Here is an 8,136-nt window from a genome sequence, read left to right as displayed (position 1 = left end):
CATAAGAATGTGTAATTATTACAGTCACGGCGAACAAGCATATGCAAATAATAACGCTAGTGAATACAAACTGAAGTGAAAAGGCACTAGTAGAAAATTAGGCTTTAACCTCCTGTCGACGATGTGATCATTTCATGCAGAAATAGTGCTTAGAGTCAGAAGCATAGTGGAAAAAGGAAAACTAAATGAGAAACTGTGAGCTATCACTGTATTACCGTCATTATTTCCTAACGAACATTATTCTCGTGTATGGAAGAAACATTCCACTTTCCGATAGATATGAGATTCACCTGTTAGTGTAGCTTCACACGTAATGCCACAAATATGCCTACTATAGACTGTTTTTCAGGGTTTAATCGTTGAACTTCTTTCAGCAGACCAGACGTAGATAGCATTGTCAGCAGAGTTAGACGTGCTACATTTCATTTCAAGGGTTTGTAGAAGTTTGCGAGAGATAAGAAGAGGTGGGCAGAGTCGCCACTGCAAGGTGGAGCAAGAGAACCCATTCCACAAAAGGACCGATATCAGGCTTTAACATCACGACGAAATCCAGCGTTGTCTGCACAGCTTACAGTTACCTCAGGAGATGTAGTTTCTCGGGAACATGCTATAAGAGACTTAGAGAAAGTAGGGTGAGATTTGTTAACGGCTGAAGTTACACTGCTGAGGTACAGCAACCCAGAATTGTAGTTGATGAAGACTTATTAGAAAATGTGCGATAAAGTTTGTCCCCATTACGAAAAAGTTTTCTTCCTACAACTGTATTATTTGAGATATAGTGCCAGCTGACTTTTCAGAAGATTCAGGAAAATATCTGGGTCTAGTCATATTTAAATAACTACCTCACCACACGCAAAGACCACCTCAGTCTGCACGGTGTGGAATGAAAGTTCAGAAGTAGTGCTCGTTTAATTCTTCTGTTAGATAAGTTAGATAAGTTAGATAAGTTCCTTTTACAGTATAACTTTGAATTCGGTAAAAGTTGACTAACCTCTACCGCTCGACGTCCAAGCAAGCCCGGGTAAAACTCAGTGTTTATAACTGCGTAGCACCACTTACTTTCTTATGAAGAGGTTCTTTTCAAATGCACTGAGGCAGTCATTGCCTTTTGTCTTTGGCCGGCTAGGCATTAAACTTAACAGAAGGCAGACAATTTCTGTTTCACTTGGTGAATGGTGAACATATTGTATTCGGCAAATGTGAGACATGTCTCTAATGAGAAAAAGAGATGTGGGAGAAGCGAAACGGGAGTAACTTCAGCAAAACAGGGTATTGTGATTGTATAAAAGAATTGTTCACTCAAATTGAAGTTTAGAACTTCTACGTATTCACAGTGGTAAGTTGTAGCCGACTCTACAAGTTGTAGAGATTTAGAGAAAACAGACGACATTTATATTTTAAATTACTGTTGCAATTTTCAAGATTACCAAAGCAATCGTTAATTTCTAAATATTGCTACGCTTATTGCATGTCACTGTAGATATCTCTAATGTAAGATGATGTCTTCTGTCTCAGATATCTGAATTAAATGTCTCACAGTCAGTTTCGTATTTTGTAGGTCCTTTACATTGTTACCATAGGGCTGTGAAAACTTGAATTTTTCTTCTATTTCGTTTCGCATATGATTCAGTGTAAGTCGAAAGGTCTCGAAAAAAAATAGCTTCATAAATTTGTCTACATAAAGGTATCTGCAGTTTTGACTAAGTAAATGTAGCGTTTCACCAGGAGAAATAAAAAAGTAATTTGAGGAAACGTCAAAAAAAGGGCAAAAGTTCAAATGTAATTAAGCTCGCTGACAAGATTATAATATGTAATTATTATTATTGTCTTTATTACTGTTGCAAGAGCATGTACAAGAAAGGATTTTTAGTCTTTACGGAACCGTTTACGAGAAGTTTGATGGGGATGAACGTCAGAGGGCGTTTGATTTACACTGTTCTAAACGCTCTAGAAATAGCGTACCGGCATGAAAATTCTATCGTATATACTTTCATTTATATTTTATTATTAACTCCTCTACGACAACTGAAAGTAAAATCTGACTATTTCTTACTATTCTACTATTTACGTGTGATTCCGTCAAATAAGCCTTAAAATTCAATGAGATGGATTTTGTAAAATGTCATTAACGTTCAGTCATCATATCGACTGATTTCAAGGGCTATAAGAATTCGAGCTCATGAGTGATATGAATTAATGATGCTACTCCACGAAGTAATTACGGATATTCCAGCCAATAAAGAAATTACAGGTTCAGATATTTATTTGTTACCGCGAAATGTTACCAGCTCATCTGATAGTAATAATATGCTGGTTACTACAAACTGCTTTTAACATGCCCACTTACTCCTGGAAAGCTGATCAACAAAACCTCCAAAACAACAGTGCGGAAATCAAAGGAGAAATGTTAATCAGAAATACAAGCGTGTGCACGTATGTGGATGCTTTTGTTTTCCATTAAGGGATTAATCGATTGGAAAACCAGAAGAATCGGCTACGAGATATACAATTATCACAGTACGGAAATTGAAACTGATTTCCGATATTGACGCCTGCCGCGAGAGAGATTTCAACTAGCAAGTCATATCCGCATTGATGTCACTTGGAGGCGGTTATGTAAAACTTAAAAGTTCGCATTCGATGAGCTTATGGTCTGCAACTTGTTTTTATAGTACAGAATTTCAAAAAATTGCTCTGATCACTATGCGACTTAACTTCTGAGGTCGTCAGTCGCCTAGAACTTAGAACTAGTTAAACCTAACTAACCTAAGGACATCACACACATCCATACCCGAGGCAGGATTCGAACCTGCGACCGTAGCAGTCGATCGGCTCCAGACTGTAGCGCCTAGAACCGCACGGCCACTCCAGGCCCGGCAGTACAGAATTTGGCATGATTTCCACTTAATGAAATACTTTTAGCCTCTTCTTGGTCGGTCTGTGTCTTCAACTGAAAATACTTAATTTTTTAGTCTGTTTTGATGAAAAAATGCTCGACTTACTTTATCGAAAGTAGTTTCATTGTGATTTCCACATTATTATTGAGGTTTTAACTCAGTATAATATACATAACGTATCTTTCTGTTTTCTAACATGGCATGCCACCATACTCTTGATGGCATGCTAGTTTCTAAGTCGATTGTTTTATAGTTCTTGAATAAACAGAAAAATTAGTGAAGGATTTCGGCATAGGATTACTAAGAAACAGATTAATTTCAATGCATTTTATTGTACTCCTCGCGATTCTCAGAATAACAGCCCAATCATAATGACGAAATTTAGCTGTAACTAGATTCCGTAAAAAAAAGTGATTTGCATCAGAGCGGATCCCAGAATTGCACAAAGAGTAAAATAACAAAAAAAGTCAAGAGAATTTCAATGTAATGAACTTAAGTGTATGCGTGTATGCTCATTTCACAGTGCTGTCAGTCGACGAAGTTTGCTGGAAAAGCAGCACGCAGAAACGAGACACAAAAGTGGTGTACCACCGGAAATTGAAGGCGGATAGCTGCTTTTGACGTCAGTAAAGCGCGCGACGTGAAATGCGGCGTTGCCGCCCGCTACTGTAAATCCGCTGCCGGCTTGACAGTAGCGCACAAGCTTCCAATTCCGTAACCCGAGTAGGCGTGTACATCCGTTGTTCTCCGCTAATATTTGGTTTGGATTGTGCCTGTCAATTCTGCGGAGGCAGCCACAACGACACTCTAATAATCCTTTAAAAAAAAAAAAAAAAACAAAAAAAAAACAGTCGGCTGTGACGAGACAAAGAAGATACAAACTAATCAACTCTCATTCCCTGTTTTCAATAACGACAAAGACACGAGGATACGGGTAGGCGATCAACCTGAAATAACGACCGTAGGTTTTGTACTGCGGCGATTTTATAAAACCGCGAATGATGTCCATGGCTATGTCATTTAGCTACTGGTGAACTCCTGCAGATCTTGTTAATGAATTTTTATCCTGCATCAAAGGACAGACTGACTTCGAACTTCCTCGCAAACTGAAATTGTCTGCCGAACTGGGGATCCAACCCAGAACATTTTCCTTTCGCGGGCAAATGCTCTACCGAATAATAGCTATCGAAGACTGGATACCTCAATCGTCAGAGAATTTTCCTGAGAAAGGTGAAGGTTGTGGTACCGATTCCTGGTCTGCCATACAGTTTTAATCTGCCTTGAAGTGTTTGTAGTTTTCATTAAGCAAAATTAGGCGAAGATTATTAATAATTCACATGATAAAATGGTTATGAATGCTATTATTCTTTTATTGCAGTAGTCCACACTAAATACAAATATTCAGAATGGCCATCGCTAGATCGATTAAACTATCATTTTACTTTGGATTCTTTACTACTGCACAGTTTCAGCTCTGTAGCCATCCTCAAGTGTCTGAAATACATACGAGATGAAACATAGTTGAATTGTTCTAAAAAATAAAAACAGAAACGGGAACTTAGAGTAACCCATCAAAAGGTACTATTTCGCTTACAGTCGAAACATTCGTGTAGTCACACTCATAAAATCGCAACACCAAGAAATAATTAATATTGAGTAATAAAACTGAGGAATACATTTGTCTACGTAACATATTTAAGTGATCAACATTGCAGGATCACAGGCTAATGTGAGAAGGAGATACACCAAAGCATATGTGAAATACTGGTACGTTAATAACCGGTGTAGCCGCCAGAATGTTGAATTCAAGCATGCAAACGTGCATCCATTGTGTTGTACGGGTGCCGGATGTCAGTTTGTGGGATGGAGTTCAGGGCCGGTTAATTCTGGTTGTAGAGGACGCTGGAGTTGTCGTCCGATGACGTCCCATATGTACTCTATTGGAGACAAATCTGGTGATCGAGCGGGTCCAGGCAACATATCAACATTCTGTATAGAATTTTGGGTTACAACAGCGGTATGTGGACTAGCGTTATCTTATTGGAAAACTCTCCCTGGAATGCTGTTCGTGAATGGCAGCACAACAAGTCGAATCACCAGACTGACGTACAGATTTGAGTCTGGGTGAGTGGGATAACAGGAGAGTGCTCCTGCTGTCATACGAAATCGCTCCGCAGACCATAGCTCCAGGTGTAGGTGCAGTGTGTCTAGGCCAAAGGGAGGTTGCTTGCAGGCCCTCAAATGGCCTCCTTCTCACCAACATGCGGCCGTCACTGTCACCGAGGCAGAACTAGTTTCCATCAGAAAACACAACAGGTCTCCAGCCTGCCATCTAATGAGCTCTCACTTGACACCACTGAAATCGCAAATGGCTGTGGTTTGGCGTCAGCGGAATGCGCGTTACAGGGCATCTGGCTCGGTGCTGTCCTTAAAGTAACCTATTTGTAACAGTTCATTGAGTCACTGTGGTGCCAACTGCTCCTCAAATTGCTGCTGTAGACGTAGTAAGATGCGCAAATGAGATACGCCGAACACGATGGTCTCCCCTCCCGCTAGTACCACGTCACCGTTCAGAACCCGGTCTTCTTGCGACCTACATTCTCGTGATCACCTTTGAGAGCAATCAAGCGCAGTGCCTACATTCCTGGCAAATGTTTCTGGAATATCGCAGAAGGAACATCTAACTTATAGTAGCTCTATTACACGACCCCATTCAAACTCAGTGAGGGGTTGATAATAGTTTGTTTGTCACCTTAAAAACGCTCTTGACTAACAACAAATCACCACGTCCAAACTCAAAGGTAACTGACGCTCACGACCATTACAGCGTGAATTGAAAGCAATCCTGATTTACACTTGATAGAGGCGCTACTAGCGTCACTCTAAAGCAACGGGCGCGTAATTTGAATAGACATCATTTTTCAGATGTGGAAACACACCTACTATCTTTCATTTAAGTGGAACAGCTCCTTCTTGGGGTTGCGATTTTTTTCCTTCAGTGTATAATCAAAGACTTTACTACGTTACTAGCCTAGTGTGATGTTATGGGGTACCACTGGGCACACAACTCGATCGCCTCTGGTTTGCAAAGCCGGTGATGTCGACAGTATGCGCTACATTCCTCCAGTTTTAAGGCCGGTGACTGTGCCTTATCTTCCACCTTTTATGACGTTAATTTTCAACAAATTAACGCATGACCACATGTTCCTGTGCAGTTTTGACCTGCATTTCTACGGAGAATGTTACCCCGTTGTTCTGCCAGGCATGGTTCAAATGGCTCTGAGCACTATGGGACTTAACTACTGTGGTCATCAGTCCCCTAGAACTTAGAACTAATTAAACCTAACTAACCTAAGGACATCACACACATCCATGCCTGAGGCAGGATTCGAACCTGCGACCGTAGCAGTCGCGCGGTTCCGGACTGCGCGCCTAGAACCGCTAGACCACCGCGGCCGGCTCTGCCAGGCATGTTCTCCACATTTATTACCCAGTGAGGGTGTATTTGTACACCACCACTCACAAATTACAACCATTGATAAACTCTGGCATTAAGCTGAAGTGGCACAGAACGACATACCCGTATCAGTCACCCATGGTCAGTCCAACTAGACTCCCAACATGATTAGAATCATTGTTGGAGCCAGGGTTGTCATCTCTGTATGCTAAATTTCGCACTCCGGATACTCCAAAATCACCAAAAAATTTAATTATGTATTCATCCTACAACTATGTATACGCCCATTAAATAAAAATCTGTTATTTTTTATCTTTCCTGCTTTGAAAATTTAATGGCCAGCTCTGTATTAAACGACAACAGATAACGGAAAGCATCCTAAAATACAAAAATACCGCATATATTCTCCAAAAGGGTAAGAGAGTGCGTGGATTTTGACGAGTCATATAAGGCACGAGGACAAGTCGTATCCCTCTCAAGTCGCGCATCTTCCTTTCGTCACTATCGGAGTCTAACGATAATCTCTGGTTGGTGTAGGTACTAATTTTGACAGCAGTCGTTATACTTCTGATGTGCAAAGGCCGGTGGTCGTACTGCATTTTCCAGATGTCCGTGGCGTTATCTTTCAACAAGACGACACAACGCCGCATGTTGTACTGACTACCTCGCTATAGAGTGCGTTCGGCTTTTTTCCTTTAGAGCTTCCCTCCACTGGAAATTACTGTTCACAGTTTGCCGAGAAACTGATACACAACCACTCGTCCGCCTCTTCGATTGATCAACTCTGGACCAGAGTTGAAGCACCATGGTATGACTTACCAGTATCTGTTATCGAAGCTCGGTTCGACTATAGGCCCAGTTGGGTTATAGCCGTTGTTGCATCGTTGCTGCCAGAAGTGTCAGCTCTGTGTACCGTTTTGTCATAAGTAAAGTGCAGCTACTCACAGAGGTCCAGTGTGGGCTGTAACTATCATATGGCAGCGAAACGTTGTACATATTCTAATGTGTTAACGCCGAACCGATTTATGCTAGAAAAATCGATTCCGCATTAACGCATTAGCATATCTGACACGTTTTGCTGCAGTACGATAATTACAGCCCACACTGGACTCCCATGAGCGGATAGACTTCAATTATTACTAACAAGTACTAAATTTTGTATCCTATATACCAACATATTACCTACAAATTTAATTGTATTCTATACACGCAATGAGCAAAATTTCGTTATTTGCTATCCATCCCTGTGTTACTGTTTTAATGGGCAGTTGGGTTACACTTGTATATGTGCAATAATTTAAGTGTAATCTTCCTCTGCCAAATACACTCCTGGAAATTGAAATAAGAACACCGTGAATTCATTGTCCCAGGAAGGGGAAACTTTATTGACACATTCCTGGGGTCAGATACATCACATGATCACACTGACAGAACCACAAGCACATAGACACAGGCAACAGAGCATGCACAATGTCGGCACTAGTACAGTGTATATCCACCTTTCGCAGCAATGCAGGCTGCTATTCTCCCATGGAGACGATCGTAGAGATGCTGGATGTAGTCCTGTGGAACGGCTTGCCATGCCATTTCCACCTGGCGCCTCAGTTGGACCAGCGTTCGTGCTGGGCGTGCAGACCGCGTGAGACGACGCTTCATCCAGTCCCAAACATGCTCAATGGGGGACAGATCCGGAGATCTTGCTGGCCAGGGTAGTTGAGTTACACCTTCTAGAGCACGTTGGGTGGCACGGGATACATGCGGACGTGCATTGTCCTGTTGGAA

This window comes from Schistocerca piceifrons, chromosome X, assembly GCF_021461385.2.
Source record: "Schistocerca piceifrons isolate TAMUIC-IGC-003096 chromosome X, iqSchPice1.1, whole genome shotgun sequence".
NCBI lineage: Eukaryota > Metazoa > Arthropoda > Insecta > Orthoptera > Acrididae > Schistocerca > Schistocerca piceifrons.
The sequence above is the reverse complement of the archived record's forward strand: the minus strand, read 5'-3'. Positions refer to the sequence as shown.